The 20,681-nt window shown below is 46.2% G+C and overlaps 1 pseudogene; it reads left to right on the top strand.

The window, feature by feature from the left end:
- The first annotated feature begins 15,636 nt into the window (after window positions 1-15,636).
- On the top strand, window positions 15,637-16,099 carry LOC147983602 (uncharacterized; annotated as a pseudogene).
- The last annotated feature ends 4,582 nt before the right edge of the window (window positions 16,100-20,681 follow it).

Genomic DNA, 20,681 nt, shown 5'->3' on the forward strand with positions numbered 1-20,681 from the left:
TCAACACACGTACGGTTGGGAAGACGTCTCCTCCAACTTGATCCAGCAAGGGGGGAGGAGAGGTTAATGAAGATCCAGCAGCACGACGGCGTGGTGGTGGAAGCAACGGTGATCTCAGCAGGGCTTCGCCAAGCGCAGGGAGACGGAGGAGTGTCACGGGAGGGAGAGGGAGAGGCCAGAGGCTTGGGTGCGGCTGCCCTCCCTCCCCCCACTATATATAGGGGTCCTAGGGGGGCTCCGGCCCTAGGAGATCTAATCTCCTAGGGGGGGGCGGCCAAGGGGTGCCTTGCCCCCCAAGGCAAGGGTGGCGCCCCCCACCCCTAGGGTTTCCAACCCTAGGCGCAGGGGGAGGCCCAAGGGGGGGGCGGACCAGCCCACTAGGGGCTGGTTCCCCTCCCACTTCAGCCCATGGGGCCCTCCGGGATAGGTGGCCCCACCCAGTGGACCCCCCAGGACCCTTCCGGTGGTCCCGGTACAATACCGATTACCCCCGAAACTTTCCCGGTTGCCGAAACTTGACTTCCTATATATAAATCCTCACCTCCGAACCATTCCAGAACTCCTCGTGACGTCCGGGATCTCATCCGGGACTCCAAACAACTTTCGGGTTACCGTATGCTAATATCACTACAACCCTAGCATCACCGAACCTTAAGTGTGTAGACCCTACGGGTTCGGGAGACATGCAGACATGACCGAGACGCCTCTCCGGTCAATAACCAACAGCGGGATCTGGATACCCATGTTGGCTCCCACATGCTCCACGATGATCTCATCGGATGAACCACCATGTCGAGGATTCAATCAATCCGTATACAATTCCCTTTGTCAATCGGTACGTTACTTGCCCGAGACTCGATCGTCGGTATCCCAATACCTAGTTCAATCTCATTACCGGCAAGTCACTTTACTCGTGCCGTAATGCATGATCCCGTGATCAACCACTTGGTCACATTGAGCTCATTATGATGATGCATTACCGAGTGGGCCCAGAGATACCTCTCCGTCATACGGAGTGACAAATCCCAGTCTCGATTCGTGCCAACCCAACAGACACTTTCGGAGATACCTGTAATGTACCTTTATAGTCACCCAGTTACGTTGTGACGTTTGGCACACCCAAGGCACTCCTACGGTATCCGGGAGTTGCACAATCTCATGGTCTAAGGAAATGATACTTGACATTCGGAAAAGCTACAGCAAACGAACTACACGATCTTTGAGCTATGCTTAGGATTGGGTCTTGTCCATCACATCATTCTCCTAATGATGTGATCCCGTTATCAATGACATCCAATGTCCATAGTCAGGAAACCATGACTATCTTTTGATCAATGAGCTAGTCAACTAGAGGCTCACTAGGGACGTGTTGTGGTCTATGTATCCACACATGTATTACAATTTCCGGATAACATAATTATAGCATGAACAATAGACTATTATCATGAACAAAGAAATATAATAATAACCATTTTATTATTGCCTCTAGGGCATATTTCCAACAGTCTCCCACTTGTACTAGAGTCAATATTCTAGTTACATTGTGATGAATCAAACACCCATGCAGTTCTGGTGTTGATCATGTTTTACTCTAGGGAGAGGTTTAGTCAATGGATCTGCCACATTCAGGTCCGTATGTACTTTACAAATCTCTATGTCTCCATTTTGAACACTTTCACGAATGGAGTTGAAGCGACGCTTGATATGCCTGGTCTTCCTGTGAAACCTGGGCTCCTTGGCAAGGGCAATAGCTCCAGTGTTGTCACAGAAGAGAGTCATCGGGCCCGACGCATTGGGTATGACTCCTAGGTCGGTAATGAACTCCTTCACCCAGACTGCTTCTTGTGCTGCCTCCGAGGCTGCCATGTACTCCGCTTCACATGTAGATCCCGCTACAACGCTTTGCTTGCAACTGCACCAGCTTACTGCCCCACCATTCAAAATATACACGTATCCGGTTTGTGACTTAGAGTCATCCAGATCTGTGTCGAAGCTAGCATGGACGTAACCCTTTACGACGAGCTCTTCGTCACCTCCATACACGAGAAACATGTCCTTAGTACTTTTCAGGTACTTCAGGATATTCTTGACCGCTGTCCAGTGTTCCATGTCGGTATTACTTTGGTACCTTCCTACCAAACTTACGGCAAGGTTTACATCAGGTCTGGTAATACACAGCATAGCATACATAATAGACCCTATGGCCGAGGCATAGGGGACGACACTCATCTTTTCTCTATCTTCTGCCGTGGTCGGGCATTGAGCCGTGCTCAATCTCGTACCTTGCAATACAGGCAAGAACCCCTTCTTTGACTGATCCATTTTGAACTTCTTCAATATCTTGTCAAGGTACGTACTCTGTGAAAGACCAATGAGGCGTCTCGATCTATCTCTATAGATCTTGATGCCTAATATATAAGCAGCTTCTCCAAGGTCCTTCATTGGAAAACACTTGTTCAAGTAGGCCTTTATGCTTTCCAAGAATTCTATATCATTTCCCATCAACAGTATGTCATCCACATACAATATGAGAAATGCTACAGAGCTCCCACTCACTTTCTTGTAAATGCAGGCTTCTCCATAAGTCTGCGTAAACCCAAATGCTTTGATCATCTCATCAAAACGAATGTTCCAACTCCGAGATGCTTGCACCAGCCCATAAATCGAGCGTTGGAGCTTGCACACCTTGTCAGCATTCTTAGGATCGACAAAACCTTCCAGCTGCATCATATACAATTCTTCCTTAAGGAAACCATTAAGGAATGTCGTTTTGACGTTCATTTGCCATATCTCATAATCATAGAATGCGGCAATTGCTAACATGATTCGGACGGACTTCAGCTTCGCTACGGGTGAGAAAGTCTCATCGTAGTCAACCCCTTGAACTTGTCGATAACCCTTAGCGACAAGCCGAGCTTTATAGATGGTCACATTACCATCCGCGTCTATCTTCTTCTTAAAGATCCATTTATTTTCTATGGCTCGCCGATCATCGGGCAAGTCAGTCAAAGTACATACTTCGTTTTCATACATGGATCCTATCTCGGATTTCATGGCTTCCAACCATTTGTCGGAATCCGGGCCCGCCATCGCTTCTTCATAGTTCGAAGGTTCACCGTTGTCTAACAACATGATTTCCAAGACAGGGTTGCCGTACCACTCTGGTGCGGAACGTGTCCTCGTGGACCTATGAAGTTCAGTAGTAACTTGATCTGAAGTTTCATGATCATCATCATTAACTTCCTCTCTAGTCGGTGCAGGCACCTCAGGAACATTTTCTTGAGCTGGGCCACTTACCGGTTCAAGAGGTAATATTTCATCAAGTTCTACTTTCCTCCCACTTATTTCTTTCGAGAGAAACTCTTTCTCTAGAAAGGACCCATTCTTGGCAACAAAGATCTTGCCTTCGGATCTGAGGTAGAAGGTATACCCAACAGTTTCTTTAGGGTATCCTATGAAGACGCATTTTTCTGACTTGGGTTCGAGCTTTTCAGGTTGAAATTTCTTGACATAAGCATCGCATCCCCAAACTTTTAGAAACGACAGCTTAGGTTTCTTCCCAAACCATAATTCATACGGTGTCGTCTCAACGGATTTCGACGGAGCCCTATTTAAAGTGAATGCGGCAGTCTCTAAAGCATAGCCCCAAAATGACAGCGGTAAATCGGTAAGAGACATCATAGATCGCACCATATCCAATAGAGTGCGATTACGACGTTCAGACACACCATTACGCTGAGGTGTTCCAGGCGGCGTGAGTTGTGAAACTATTCCACATTTTCTTAAGTGTGTGCCAATTTCATGACTCAAGTATTCTCCCCCACGATCTGATCGCAAGAACTTGATTTTCTTGTCACGTTGATTCTCAACCTCACTCTGAAATTCCTTGAACTTTTCAAAGGTCTCAGACTTGTGTTTCATTAAGTAGACATACCCATATCTACTCAAGTCATCAGTGAGGGTGAGAACATAACGATAGCCACCGCGAGCCTCAACACTCATTGGACCACACACATCAGTACGTATGATTTCCAATAAGTTGGTTGCTCGCTCCATTGTTCCTGAGAACGGAGTCTTGGTCATTTTACCCATGAGGCATGGTTCGCACGTGTCAAATGATTCGTAATCAAGAGACTCTAAAAGTCCATCTGCATGGAGCTTCTTCATGCGTTTGACACCTATGTGACCAAGGCGGCAGTGCCACAAGTATGTGGGACTATCATTATCAACCTTCCATCTTTTGGTATTCACACTATGAATATGTGTAACATTACGCTCGAGATTCATTAAGAATAAACCATTCACCATCGGAGCATGACCATAAAACATGTCTCTCATATAAATAGAACAACCATTATTCTCGGATTTAAATGAGTAGCCATCTCGAATTAAATGAGATCCTGATACAATGTTCATGCTCAAAGCTGGCACTAAATAACAATTATTGAGGTTTAAAACTAATCTCGTAGGTAAATGTAGAGGCAGCGTGCCGACGGCGATCACATCGACCTTGGAACCATTCCCGACGCGCATCATCACCTCGTCCTTCGCCAGTCTCCGCTTATTCCGCAGCTCCTGCTTTGAGTTACAAATGTGAGCAACCGCACCGGTATCAAATACCCAGGAGCTACTATGAGTACTGGTAAGGTACACATCAATTACATGTATATCACATATACCTTTAATGTTGCCGGCCTTCTTGTCCGCTAAGTATTTGGGGCAGTTACGCTTCCACTGACCACTTCCCTTCCAATAAAAACACTCAGTCTCGGGCTTGGGTCCATTCTTTGGCTTCTTCCCGACAGCTTTCTTACCGGGCGCGGCAACTCCCTTGCCGTCCTTCTTGAAGTTCTTCTTACCCTTGCCTTTCTTGAACTTAGTGGTTTTATTCACCATCAACACTTGATGTTCCTTTTTTATTTCCACCTCTGCTGATTTCAGCATTGAATACACCTCAGGAATGGTCTTTTCCATCCCCTGCATATTGAAGTTCATCACAAAGCTCTTGTAGCTTGGTGGAAGTGACTGAAGGATTCTGTCAATGACCGCGTCATCTGGGAGATTAACTCCCAGCTGAGTCAAGCGGTTATGCAACCCAGACATTTTGAGTATGTGCTCACTGACAGAACTATTTTCCTCCATCTTACAGCTGAAGAACTTGTCGGAGACTTCATATCTCTCGACCCGGGCATGAGCTTGAAAAACCATTTTCAGCTCTTTGAACATCTCATATGCTCTATGTCTCTCAAAACGCTTTTGGAGCCCCAGTTCTAAGCTGTAAAGCATGCCGCACTGAACGAGGGAGTAATCATCAGCACGTGACTGCCAAGCGTTCATAACGTCTTGGTTCTCTGGGACAGGTGCGTCACCTAGCGGTGCTTCTAGGACATAATCTTTCTTGGCAGCTATGAGGATGATCCTCAGGTTCCGGACCCAGTCCGTATAGTTGCTGCCATTGTCTTTCAGCTTGGTTTTCTCTAGGAACGCGTTGAAGTTGAGGACAACGTGGGCCATTTGATCTAAAAGACATATTGTAAAGATTTTAGACTAAGTTCATGATAATTAAGTTCATCTAATCAAATTATTCAATGAACTCCCACTCAGATAGACATCCCTCTAGTCATCTAAGTGAAACATGATCCGAGTTAACTAGGCCGTGTCCGATCATCACGTGAGACGGACTAGCCAACATCGGTGAACATCTTCATGTTGATCGTATCTTCTATACGACTCATGCTCGACCTTTCGGTCTTCTGTGTTCCGAGGCCATGTCTGTACATGCTAGGCTCGTCAAGTCAACCTAAGTGTATTGCGTGTATAAATCTGGCTTACACCCGTTGTATTCAAATGTTAGAATCTATCACACTTGATCATCACGTGGTGCTTCGAAACAACGAACCTTCGCAACGGTGCACAGTTAGGGGGAACACTATCTTGAAATTATTACGAGGGATCATCTTATTTAAGCTACCGTGGTTCTAAGCAAATAAGATGTAAAACATGATAAACATCAGATGCAATCAAATAGTGACATGATATGGCCAATATCATTTGCTCCTTTTGATCTCCATCTTCGGGGCTCCATGATCATCGTTGTCACCAGCATGACACCATGATCTCCATCATCATGATCTCCATCATCGTGTCTTCTTGAAGTTGTCTTGTCATCTATTACTTCTACTACTATGGCTAACGCTTTAGCAATAAAGTAAAGTAATTACATGACGTTTATGTTGACACGCAGGTCATAAATAAATAAAGACAACTCCTATGGCTCCTGCCGGTTGTCATACTCATCGACATGCAAGTCGTGATTCCTATTACAAGAACATGATCATCTCATACATCACATATATCATTCATCACATCCTTTGGCCATATCACATCACAAAACACTTGTTGCAAAAACAAGTTAGACGTCCTCTAATTGTTGTTGCAAGTTTTTATGTGGCTGCTATAGGTTTCTAGCAAGAACGTTTCTTACCTACGCCAAAACCACAACGTGAATTGCCAATTTCTATTTACCCTTCATAAGGACCTTGTTCATCGAATCCGATCCGACTAAAGTGGGAGAGACAGACACCCGCCAGCCACCTTATGCAACTAGTGCATGTCAGTCAGTGGAACCGGTCTCACGTAAGCGTACGTGTAAGGTTGGTCCGGGCCGCTTCATCCCACAATGCCGCCGAATCAAGATAAGACTAGTAACGGCAAGATAATTGACAATATCGACGCCCACAACTGCTTTGTGTTCTACTCGTGCATAGTAACTACGCATAGACCTAGCTCATGATGCCACTGTTCGGGAACGTAGCAGAATTTTAAAATTTTCTACGCATCACCAAGATCAATCTATGGAGTCATCTAGCAACGAGGGAGAGAGGAGTGCATCTACATACCCTTGTAGATCGCGCGCGGAAGCGTTCAAGAGAACAGGGTTGATGGAGTCGTACTCGACGTGATCCAAATCACCGATGGCCAAGTGCCGAACGGACAGCACCTCCGCGTTCAACACACGTACGATTGGGAAGACGTCTCCTCCAACTTGATCCAGCAAGGGGGAAGGAGAGGTTGATGAAGATCCAGCAGCACGACGGCGTGGTGGTGGAAGCAACGGTGATCTCGGCAGGGCTTCGCCAAGCGTAGGGAGACGGAGGAGTGTCACAGGAGGGAGAGGGAGAGGCCAGAGGCTTGGCTGCGGCTGCCCTCCCTCCCCCCCCCCCCACTATATATAGGGGCCCTAGGGGGGCGCCGGCCCTAGGAGATCCAATCTCCTAGGGGGGCGGCGGCCAAGGGGTGCCTTGCCCCCCAAGGCAAGGGTGGCGCCCCCACCCCTAGGGTTTCCAACCCTAGGCGCAGGGGGAGGACCAAGGGGGGCGCACCAGCCCACTAGGGGCTGGTTTCCCTCCCACTTCAGCCCATGGGGCCCTTCGGGATAGGTGGCCCCACCCGGTGGACCCCCCGGGACCCTTCCGGTGGTCCCGGTACAATACCGATTACCCCCGAAACTTTCCCGATGGCCGAAACTTGACTTCCTATATATAAATCTTCACCTCCGGACCATTCCTGAACTCCTCGTGATGTCAGGGATCTCATCCGGGACTCCGAACAACTTTCGGGTTACCGTATGCTAATATCTCTACAACCCTAGCGTCACCGAACCTTAAGTGTGTAGACCCTACGGGTTCGGGAGACATGCAGACATGAACGAGACGCCTCTCCAGTCAATAACCAACAGCGGGATCTGGATACCCATGTTGGATCCCACATGCTCCATGATGATCTCATCGGATGAACCACCATGTCGAGGATTCAATCAATCCGTATACAATTCCCTTTGTCAATCGGTACGTTACTTGCCCGGGACTCGATCGTCGGTATCCCAATACCTAGCTCAATCTCGTTATCGGCAAGTCACTTTACTCGTGCCGTAATGCATGATCCCGTGATCAACCACTTGGTCACATTGAGCTCATTATGATGATGCATTACCGAGTGGGCCCAGAGATACCTCTCCGTCATACGGAGTGACAAATCCCAGTCTTGATTCGTGCCAACCCAGCAGACACTTTCGGAGATACCTGTAATGTACCTTTATAGTCACCCAGTTACGTTGTGACGTTTGGCACACCCAAGTCACTCCTACGGTATCCGGGAGTTGCACAATCTCATGGTCTAAGGAAATGATACTTGACATTCAGAAAAGCTGCAGCAAACGAACTACACGATCTTTGAGCTAAGCTTAGGATTGGGTCTTGTCCATCACATCATTCTCCTAATGATGTGATCCCGTTATCAATGACATCCAATGTCCATAGTCAGGAAACCATGACTATCTTTTGATCAACGAGCTAGTCAACTAGAGGCTCACTAGGGACGTGTTGTGGTCTATGTATTCACACATGTATTACGATTTCCGGATAACACAATTATAGCATGAATAATAGACAATTATCATGAACAAAGAAATATAATAATAACCATTTTATTATTGCCTCTAGGGCATATTTCCAACAGTCTCCCACTTGCACTAGAGTCAATATTCTAGTTACAGTGTGATGAATCGAACACCCATGCAGTTCTGGTGTTGATCATGTTTTGCTCTAGGGAGAGGTTTAGTCAACGGATCTGCTACATTCAGGTCCGTATGTACTTTACAAATCTCTATGTCTCCATTTTGAACACTTTCACGAATGGAGTTGAAGCGACGCTTGATATGCTTGGTCTTCCTGTGAAACCTGGGCTCCTTGGCAAGGGAAATAGCTCCAGTGTTGTCATAGAAGAGAGCCGTCGGGCCCGACGCATTGGGTATGACTCCTAGGTCGGTAATGAACTCCTTCACCCAGATTGCTTCTTGTGCTGCCTCCGAGGCTGCCATGTACTCCGCTTCACATGTGATCCCGCCACAACGCTTTGCTTGCAACTGCACCAGCTTACTGCCCCACCATTCAAAATATACACGTATCCGGTTTGTGACTTAGAGACATCCAGATCTGTGTCGAAGCTAGCATTGACGTAACCCTTTACGACGAGCTCTTCGTCACCTCCATAAACGAGAAACATTTCCTTGGTCCTTTTCAGGTACTTCAGGATATTCTTGACCGCTATCCAGTGTTCCATGCCAGGATTACTTTGGTACCTTCCTACCAAACTTACGGCAAGGTTTACATCAGGTCTGGTACACAGCATAGCATACATGATAGACCCTATGGCCGAGGCATAGGGGACGACACTCATCTTTTCTCTATCTTCTGTCGTGGTCGGGCATTGAGCCGTGCTCAATCTCGTACCTTGCAATACAGGCAAGAACCCCTTCTTTGACAGATCCATTTTGAACTTTTTCAATATCTTGTCAAGGTATGTACTCTGTGAAAGACCAATGAGGCGTCTCGATCTATCTCTATAGATCTTGATGCCTAATACATTCGGGTTACTGCATATACATATCCCTACAACCCTAGCGTCACCGAACCTTAAGTGTGTAGACCCTACAGGTTCGGGAGACATGTAGACATGACCGAGATTGCTCTCCGGTCAATAACCAACAGCGGGATCTGGATACCCATGTTGGCTCCCACATGCTCCACGATGATCTCATCGGATGAACCACAATGTCGAGGATTCAATCAATCCGTATACAATTCCCTTTGTCAATCGGTACGTTACTTGCCCGAGACTCGATCGTCGGTATCCCAATACCTTGTTCAGTCTCGTTACCGGCAAATCACTTTACTCGTACCATAATGCATGATCCCATGATCAACCACTTGATCACATTGAACTCATTATGATGATGCATTACCGAGTGGGCCCAGAGATACCTCTCTGTCATACGGAGTGACAAATCCTAGTCTCGATTCGTGCCAACCCAACAGACACTTTCGGAGATACCTGTAATGTACCTTTATAGTCACCCAGTTACGTTGTGACGTTTAGCACACCCAAGGCACTCCTGCGGTATCCAGGAGTTGCACAATCTCATGGTCTAAGGAAATGATACTTGACATTCAGAAAAGCTACAGTAAACGAACTACACGATCTTTGAGCTAAGCTTAGGATTGGGTCTTGTCCATCACATCATTCTCCTAATGATGTGATCTCGTTATCAATGACATCCAATGTCCATAGTCAGGAAACCATGACTATCTTTTGATCAACGAGCTAGTCAACTAGAGGCTCACTAGGGACGTGTTGTGGTCTATGTATTCACACATGTATTACGATTTCCGGATAACACAATTATAGCATGAACAATAGACAATTATCATGAACAAAGAAATATAATAATAACCATTTTATTATTGCCTCTAGGGCATATTTCCAACAGCTCCAGCACAATCTACGGCTGAAGCAAACGCAAACAAGCACCAAGACGAGGATGACGACATCCAGATCATCGCACCACCAGCACTGCAGGCTCGCCGCCGCCCTCCTCCCATCATCTTCATCGATGAAGAAGAACAGGAGGTGCAGATGCTGCCAAATCATCCCACCGAAGTGAAGCAAGAGGTACGACGCTCAGGCCGTTTAGCAGGGCAAGCGCCTAATTAAAACTGAATGTGAAACTATTTAGTTTCACATTCAGTTTCGTCAGTCTTATTCAGTGTTGGCTAGTTTCAGTTATCCTCAGACTATTTGATGCTATCTATCTATGTAATGCTATCTATGTTGCATCCCCAGACAATATGTGTTATCTATGCTACCTCCTATGTAATGCAAGTTTCAGTTTCATTTTCATTTTCAGTGTTGTTTGGTGTTACTAGATTCAAGTGTAAGTATTAGCAACAACTACCTAGCAGCAACAAATTGCAGATGTAGATATAACAACATCTGGATAATATGGTTCATGGGGCATTACAAATAGGATTATCTTAGAGCATTACAGATCAGGGGCATTACAGCACCCAACAACACAACCAAAATGATCTGAAACCATAGGTAGTTAATAGGGAGTTCATATTAATACTAAGATGCATATCTGCATCAAATCCTAGTACTAGGCCAGTTATATATATAGGCCTCATATTCACTTACCAACCATAGGTACCACTTCACTCCTCCATGACAACTTCTTTGATCTTGTCTAGCTTTTCTTTGCACCCATGACCAGCCTTCAAGAGCTCAGCAATGATATGCTCAAGCTTCTTCTTCTCTTCTTTAAGGAGGTCACTCTCCACTTGTATCTCCTTCATGGCTTTCCTGGTGTTTTCAATGATATCAGCTTGACTCTGCAGGATGCACCTCTGTTCTTTCTTGAGCTTAAGCTTCTCCATTTCAACCTCAATCTTTGCCTGTTGCTCAAGCTGATGCTTATTCTCCTTAAGTTCATTGATTGACTGGCTTGTGTAATCCATGTCATGGGATTTCTGCCCATCCTGGTAATCAAAAAGCTTGGATACAACATCCACAAGCTGACTGTACTGATTGCCAAGAGAATCCAGCTCCTTCTTCAGTTTCTCAACCTCTATCTCATGAGCCTCTTTGTCTTGGACTCTACCAAGGTTCTCTTCATGATACATATCTCATAGCTTGGTTAAGCACCTTTGCAAAATTACAGGCCAAGGGGCATCTACCCACTCTAAAAGACCACAGTTCACACCATCCTGAAAATTCAGTTAAATTTACAGTGAGCTTTATTCTTCATTAACAAACATATTCACAATAACAAATCATAAAAAATAGTCATATATGTAGCTACACTACACTAGCTAACTCTATACTACAAATTATAAATCGGTGCTATGTTTTCATTGCTCTTTGCTACAAGTACATAATTTAGACATAGCAATGTTCTTATAATTAAGCAAAGATGAGAAAAGTAGCAGCATTATTCAGAAAAGCACAAAATGAATCAATCACAGCCATGACAACTTGGTTCATTACCTCAGTTGCACATCCTATGAATCTTCTGCCGGTGTCAGTGCCTTCAAATGCCACGAATTTGCCTGCCCTCTGCTTGTGCAGGATGGACCTACGGTCAGATTCAGTAACAAGCCCAGAAAAGCTTGGATCTATCACACTATCTGGAGTTTGCTGCAGCAGGAAATACATATATATCAACTAGAGCTCACATATATGAACTTAAATGGAGAAATCCCAATCGTTCTTCAAACCCTAACCCTAACCCTAGCAGATGAGAGAAGAGACTGAGCTGACTCATAAAATACTCCATCGGCATGCTACTGAACTTGTTCATGTACTCATCATCGTCAGAGCTCTCGTTGTTGTTGGGCCACGACGGCATGGTCGCGGCGTCGCCGGAGTGCGAGAAGAAGAAGAGAAGCAGAGGCGCAGAGTGAGTGAGTGAGCTCGGGGGAGAGTAAGGTGGGGAGGACGACTAGCTAGCTGGTCGGCCAGGTTAGTCCTGGTCCGACCGGGCCCGACCGACCCGCTCGGCTAACGGGCGTCAGGCGAGCGCCGTTAGCCGTTAGCGCAGCCGCCGTCCTGACCGGTGGGCCGGGTCTGTTAGAAATGCGTTTAAAACGCTTCAATCGGTCATCAAGTCGATCTGGTAGTTTTTTGTCACGAAATTAACGCTAAATTGGACTTTTTGGTCAGTTTTCAAAATGTGGTAGTTCTGTGGGACGGATACGTGAAATGTGGTAGTTTTTTGTAAATTACTCCAAAATAAATGTACACACAACATCTGAAAGGCATTTAGTCTAACTTCATAGTAGTTCGGAATAATCCATCATTGGCGTACAAACTGCTACAGAAAACTCGCTAATATTCCCTTACTTCTACAACCTGAAACCATTTGCTTCCTTGTTCACTGTTCAAACTAGTTAAGCAGATAAATTCACGGTACAAATTCAGATGTCTCTTGCGTTTGTTCTACGTGACATGGAAATGTGCAGTGAATAAAAAGGAAAGGAAGAGAAGCTTGCGCAGTTTTGAGCCACAAACTTTATCAGTTTGCTATGTTCACCAGTCTGAAACTGTAGTAATTTGTACCCAACGTGCAGCTTCTTCTCCACACGGCATTGTCCAGCTCAACGATCAGAAGGAGTACATGTTCATCTTTTCTTTTACCCCCAGACGTTAATAAGCCGTTACATGAAAGCACCGGAAAAAAAGGAAATGACAGCAACATGTTGCACAAGGTATAGGTTCGAAATTCAAATAGAGATACTTCACACACAACGTAAAATGAAAACAAAAACACTTGACAGAAGAGAACTTGTAAAGTATAGTGAATACACAAATAGTTAGACATCCTACATAGCTGATCGATACACGAATACTTGGACAAGCAAACAACTAGCAAAACATAAATATATATTACATACAACTGGCTTAAGGCTGTACTAAGGCACACACTGAATAAGGCTTTTTTTTCAGATAACATGTAAACACCGCGGACCACATTGAGTCTATATTGAAATCTCTAAAAAGACATATATTTAGGAACGGACCTGTTCGGATCCCCTCCACTCCACAACTGCGGCTCCTGGAGCGGAGGGAGCGGCATCACAATTAACGAAATAGGGTTTCCCCCCGCTTTATCTTATAAAGCATGAACATCGTTCACAAGGTAACTGCCTGGGCGAACGGCACAACAAGCCCAAAGGAAAAAAGAAAAAGACCAAAATGCCAACAACGGCAGCTCGACAAGCATGAATGGCCTGCCACCGCTGCGCCCTTCATCTACGTCCCACCGCTCGCTATGGCACTGGACCTCCGCGTATCAAACAACACCTCCAAGAAGGATTGCGACGCCAACGACGCTGCTGTCCGGACAAGTCCTAGGGTTTTCGCCGCTGCGGCATCACAATTTCAGGGAGTGGCTCAAACCGAGCTCCTCGTTTCCTCTACAGGCGAGCAGTGTTTTGAAACCAAACTAAAGATTTTCTGAAACTTGGGTATGCGTCCACTTGCTTCTGATCGAATTTGACCATATGAATCCATTTGTCGTTCTTGTTGGTTTTCTTTGTCGGTATGCTAGTAATGCCCCGATAATCTTACAAATGACACAGTGTACCCATGTGGATATGGGTTTGCAGTTGGATTATTGAACTGTTCTACAAGAATAGTATGGGCGTGTTTGGTTGCCCGCATTAGGCCCAGCCTGGCCCGGGCGAGACGAATTTGGCCCATTTGGTTTCCTGCATTCACGGTGCGGCCCGCATCACACGAAACTTAAAGCACGTCCAGGCCAGGACCAGGGGAAACGCACAAATGCATTAGCTCGCGAGCCTGGCTCGGACGAGGCAGGGGAGGGCGGCGCTTCTCCCCTCGTGGGAGCAGGGGAGATGGCGCGAGCTCGCCTGCGTCGCCGAAAAATCAGCGGGAGGATTTCGGCTCACCTCCCGCCGCTCCACCCCTATTTAGCCCCTCCCTCACCGCCCCAACCCCCGCCACCATTCTTCCTCCGTTTGCGCTTTCCCGCCGACGCACATCGGCACCAACGAGCAGGTAAGCGGCGCATCTTCATCGGCCGGCGGTCCACGGCGTCGGAGCTCCTTCACCGGCCGGCTTTCATCTTCCACCACCGTCCCCCCCCCCTCGTCCTTAAGCTGCAGCCATGGCCTCTGTGAGTTCAATCCCCCTTTCTCTCTGTTCCTTCTAGCTAGATCTGAGCTGCAGCTAGGGTTTGATCTAGATGCATGGTTGATTAGTGGTCTGATCTGTGAGCTGATATGGTTGGTTGCTATGTTGCGGTTGCAATTTATGGTAGGGCTAGATGTTCAAGCATGTGGTAGGCTAGATTAGTAGTAGAGTTTGAAGTTGAACCTTGTGCTTATGTTGAATCATGCTTAGATCTGTGATTTGTAGCTATTGGGCCACTTGTAGCATGTTGTTTTTTATAGATGTATGTTTCTGCTCATAGATTGTCTGGTATGCTTAGTATGGTAGTGATGAAGCATGTGCTTGCTATGATAGTGATGAACCATGTACATGTATGCTCCTACTTTCATGGATTGTTCGGTATGTTGTGTGCTATGCTCATTGTCAATGAGTGCTACAGTTGTAGGACATGACCACGCAGACGCAAGATCTTAGTCAGGCCCTTGTCGTGTCTGACAGCCAGTTTGCTCCATCGTTTGTCGAGGAATCGCAGCCTATGTCCGAGATGGCACCTGATTCAGAGGTGTTCAAGTCTGATTCCCTCTATGTGCCAGTAGTGCTCGTTGAGCCAACTGCTGCCGCTGCAATCAAGCTAGCAGCAGCAAAGGCAAAGAAGGATGGTAGGTCGAACAACATGAAGTGGCAGCCGTTCATGTCCACGTTCGTGTTGAACAAGATGTGTGAGCTCATCTCTAGTGGAGTTAGGACTAACAAGGGCTTCAAGGAGGTGCACTTGAACACCGTTGCGTAGCAGGTGTTCGAGTTCAGTGGGCAAGAGGTGTCTGCCACCCAGGTGTACAACCACCTGAGGAAGTGGAGAAGTCGATGGATCCAAGTGTCCAAGCTGAGAGACCTTAGCGGTGCCTCATGGGATGAGAACACTTGCTCCATAGTTCTGGAGGCAGAGCACTATGCCGGCCATGTCGCGGTTAGCTCATAGCCCTCTTTCTTTTCATAATGTCCACCATTGCCTACTCCTGATCGCAACTAACAACACTTGTGTTTCATTCTTAGGACCACCCAAGGGACGTTGAGTTCCTCAACACACCCATCCAGAACTACAACCAGATGCAGCACATTTTCTCCTTCGGGCTGGCAACTGGGAAGCATGCCATGGGCTCAGGTGAGCCTCTTGGTTCTCCCATGCCAGACTTCCCTGGGACACCGGACATCGAGGTCCTTGATGGCCCTGACAAGCCCGATGTGAAGCCCTTCGACAAGCCATTTGACCCCGTCCATGATAGGAAGAGGAAGAGAGGAGGCCTGATGGAGGAGGAGATCAATGTCTTTTGCAGCATGAGTGAGGCGGTGAAGGAGGTGGCAACAGCCATTAGGGAGTGCAAGCCCCTCGACGTCCACCCTGACCTGTATGGCGCTGTCATGACCCAGGGTGGATTCAGCGACGAGCCTCTCATGGCGGCTCTCAGCCACCTGCTTGACAACAAGGCACAAGGTTGTTGGGTTCGTTGGCATGGCCGACGCTCACAGGGTGCTGTGGCTCAGGAGCTGGCTGGGTAAGCACTACTACTAGAGTAGTGCTGCCTGTGAGCATGCATGATCCCCGACGGCGATGGTGGTGGAGACGACGACGACGATGATGATGATGACGACGTACATTTGTGTAGTTAGGGCTCAAAAGCTATTTGATGGTCTGTATATTTTGGTGAGGTGGTATATACTAACCCCTCACGCTGATGGTGAACTTGCGGTGGTAGGACGACACCCTTTTTTGGATGTGGTGGTAGGTTAACACCAAGGTAGTGCTAGGTTGAACTTGCTATGCCGTATGATCATGCATGCTTTACTTCTCTTCTGCTCCATTGTTGTTTGTGTGCTACTTTGCTTGCTACTTGTGCTCCATTGATTTGCTGCTTCAACTCTTGCTCTTGTGCATTGCTAGGGCAAGTGGTATGCCATTTTCATCGGTGAGGTTCCAGGGGTTTATAGTTCATGGGAAGAAGCCAATGCACAAGTGGCATCGTATAGCAACAGCAACTATAGAGGGTTCAAGACTAGGCAGGCAGCAGAACAAGCTTACTCCGCCTGGGTGCGAAAGCACGGAGGCAGTCGTGCCGACAGTGCCAAGGTTAGAGCTGTCAAAGTGGAAGCTGCTAAGGTGGATCGTCAGTTTGGCCTGAAGCTGAAGAACTTCATCATCTTCGCCTAGTTCGTCACCATTGCTGTGTTGTGGCGTTGGTGTGCTAGGTGTGATCATTATGGGTAAGCTCACCAACTAGGGTACAAGGCAAGCACAACATGTACGCCGTATGCAACCAAACGCCGTGTTCATGTGCCGCTAGGGCCAATGCAACCAATCAAACAAAATGCACTTGCGTATTACCTAATGCAGAGACTAGAGATGCAGGCAACCAAACAAATTGCATATAGAGTATTAATTAGGGCCTGTTTTTCCTCAACCAGACTGGGTTGAGAAGGGTATGCAATGCGACTACTGTTTCAAACTGGAACCAAACAAGCCCTATATAGCACGCAACGCTAGAACAGATGATTTCAGTTCATCAATGCCTGCCATACCATCGTGCTACTTGTTCTATATATGTAGGTGGGCAGAATTCCATTTCGAGATTTCAGTGTTTCAGGCGTTGAAAACTACGGGTTTGTTATTTCATATCTAGATGTGAAATACTTATCTCATATCTAAGTCTAGAACCGTTGATACTATTTATCTTTAATTTTTGCGCAAACATGATCGTCTCGCGTGGCGCACCCGTTCGCTTTGCATTGTCTGCCGCAGCCGGCCTGTGTGGCTTGTCCCGGCCATGCAAGTGGTGGTGGGCCGTTGTTGATCCTTTTTAATTCGTGGGCTCAGGCTCGCAGCCGTTGTTTGTCTCGATTGTAGACTCTTTTCTACCATTTTTTGGACTGTGGATTGTTCGCGTATTTGTTGTCTGTATAATTTTTTGAAGCAATGTGATATTAGAGTGGAGAAAGGCAAGACAAGGTACTGGTAGGTCGGTGATTTTTATTTTTGAATGTAGTTCTGTGAGTTATAGAAAGCTAGGTTGCCAACTCGTATTTTTTGTTCGGTCTTTTGGAATCTGACTCTTGTTTTTTCGTTCTTTTGTTTTTTCCCCTATTTTTCTTTTGGTTTTTATATGTCTTTTTATATTTTTATCATTTATAATCCATGATTTTTAAAATTATATAAGCATATTTTTAAATTCCCAACTGTTTCTTAAATAATGTCTCATCTAAATTTGTCATCGTTTGATTTAGTTTTCAAATTTTTCATGCAAGCCCTCTTTTTCATCTCACTTGTTGTTGTTTGTTTGTTGCATATCCTCTTTGTTGGCCTAGGCCTGTTTAGCTTCGCTTTTGTCGGCCCATTATCACTGCACACTAGCAATCTGTTTCTTGTGTTGTTTTTAGTCGGTGACGTTGTCGTCTTTCCGGATTATTTTGACACTGTCCCCCCATTCCTTCTAAACTTCATGAAGATAAGATTTAGCAATGTCTCATCTAAGTTGCCGTCTGTTGGATAATTTTAACGCAAATTCTCGATCTCGCATCGTCGGCTAATGCATTCATGCGTTGCATGTTCTGTTGTCTCCACCCGTTGACCTGTTCACGGTGCATGTGTGTTTTTTTGTTGGACTTTTTTTCTTGCACTCTTGTGGCTTTATTTTATCTCTTATGTGTTGTAGAAGTGGGAAAAACATGCTATGTCGTTTGTCATTGCGTATTTCTATTTTCTTTCAAGTTCGATGCCGACGATACTTGCTTTGTAAAAAAGACATGCTTTGCCCTGTGGTCGATATGCAATTAGGTCCGATCAATTTTTTTGTCCTAGTTTTAAGTCCATCCTGAACACAAAATGGGTGCCACCAATTTGTTCTTCTAGTTGGAACTCCAACCCTAAAATGCATTCTTTTTACCAACTGTAAATCTACCTTCGATAGACCCGACCAATTTGTCTATCATTTGCCAGTCCACCTTCGATACGCAACTAGACTGATCCATTTTTGTCACATTGGGGGCCGTTTTTTCTTGTCCCATTTTTGCAAGTCCACCCATGGTACGAAACAGGCCCCGGCCTCATTTTTTCCCCATTTTAAATGTCCACTATCGACACACAACAGGGAGGCCAACCATTTCATTTTTCGAGTTCTAACTCCACCCCGACATACAATTGAAGGGCCACTTCTTTTTGTCCTAGTTGCAAGTTCATTCTTGACTTGCAACTAGGGTCAAACTATTTTTATCCGATTTTGCAACTCGGCCCTCGATGCGCAGCCGGGCTCCACCTTTTTGTCCCAATTGTGATCTCACCCTTGACTTGTAACTAGGCCTAGACATCTTTTTGCCTCAGCTGCAAGTCTAGCCTCGACTCACAACTCGGTCCCTACCTCTTTTCTCTCAGTTGCTAGTCCACTCTCGACTCGGAACTCGGGTGTGTTGTTTTGTTTTCACCCCAGTTGCAAGTCCACTCCCAACTTGCAACTAGAGGCATGTAAATTTGTAATCGCCCCAGTTGCAAGCCAATCATATACTCGCAACTCGGGGGTGTAGTTTTGTAGTTACCCTAGTTGCAAGTCCACCCTCGACTCGCAACTCAAGGGGTGTTTTTTTTTGTTCTTGTTTCATGGTAGTTGCAATTAGACCCTCGACCTGCAACTAGGATTTTTTATTGGCCGAGTTGCAAGTCCACAATCGAATCACAACTTGAGGGAATGTAGTTTGTAATCGCCCCAGTTGCAAGTCCACCCCCGACTTGCCACTTGAGGCATGCAGTTTTTGTAATCGCCCCAGTTGCAAGTCCACCCTCGACTCGCAACTTGGGGATGTAGTTTTGTAGTTGCCCTAGTTGCAAGTCCACCCCGACTTGCAACTCGGGGGGGTGTAGGTTTTTGGTTCTTGTTTCATCATAGTTGCAATTGAGACCCTTGCCTGCAACTAGGGGTTTCTGTCGGCCCAGTTGCAAGTCCAGAATCGACTCGCAACCCGAGGGAATGTAGTGTGTAATCACCCCAGTTGCAAGTCAACCATGTGCTCGTAGCTCCGGGGTGTAGTTTTTGTAGTTGCCCTAGGTGCAAGTCTACCCACGACTCGCAATTCGGGGGTGTTTTTTTTTCTTGTTTCATGGTAGTTGCAATTTGACCCTCGACCTACAACTAGGGTTTTTTGTCAGCCTAGTTGCAAGTCCACCCCCGACTTGCAACTCGAGGGATATAGTTTTAGTATTCGGCCCAGTTGCATGTTAACCATGTGCTCGCAACTCGGGGATGTAGTTTCGTAGTTGCCCTAGTTGCAAGTCCATCCTCAACTCTTAACTTTGGGGGATGTAGTTTGTATTCACTCAAGTTAAAAGTCCACCCCTAGTTGCAACTCGAGGGATATAGTTTTAGTATTCGGCCCAGTTGCAAGTTAACCATGTGCTCGCAACTCGGGGATGTAGTTTCGTAGTTGCCCTAGTTGCAATTCCATCCTCAACTCTTAACTTTGGGGGATGTAGTTTGTATTCACTCAAGTTAAAAGTCCACCCAGACTTGCAACTCGATGGATGTAGTTTGTAATTGCTCGAGTTGCAAGTCAACCATATATATGCTCACAACTCGGGTATGTAGGTTTGTAGTTGCCCTAGTTGCGAGTCTGCCCTCAACTCGCAACTCAGGGGGAGGGGGGAGGGGTCCTGTTTTTTTGTTCTTACTTCATGGTAGTTACGATTAGACCCTGGACCTACAACTAGGGGTTTCTGTCGGCCCAGTTGCAAGTCCACCATCGACTCGCAACTTAGGGTGTTGTTTTGTTTTCACCCTAGTTGCAAGTCCACCCCCGACTTGCAACTCGAGGCATGTAGTTTTTTTAGGGGCCCAACTGCAAGTCAACCTTCGACTCGCAACTAGGGGGCGTATATTTTGTAGGGGCCCAATTACATGTCAACTATCGACTCACAATTGTCCATGTGCGGAGGGACTGGCCCAGGCACACTCGTCTGCTATTGTGCTTTTTTGGACAAACAAACAAGAGACAATACGTGGGATGATGTCATACTTAGATGTGACATAACTATTCAAAAAAATGTGTCCTTGTTTTTGGGAAGTGTTAGTGTTTCAGAAAATATTCAAAAAAAATTAAAAAAATGCATTTTAAAA

Source organism: Triticum urartu, chromosome 2A (genome assembly GCF_056163025.1).
Source record: "Triticum urartu cultivar PI428250 chromosome 2A, HENAU_Tu73, whole genome shotgun sequence".
Taxonomy (NCBI): domain Eukaryota; kingdom Viridiplantae; phylum Streptophyta; class Magnoliopsida; order Poales; family Poaceae; genus Triticum; species Triticum urartu.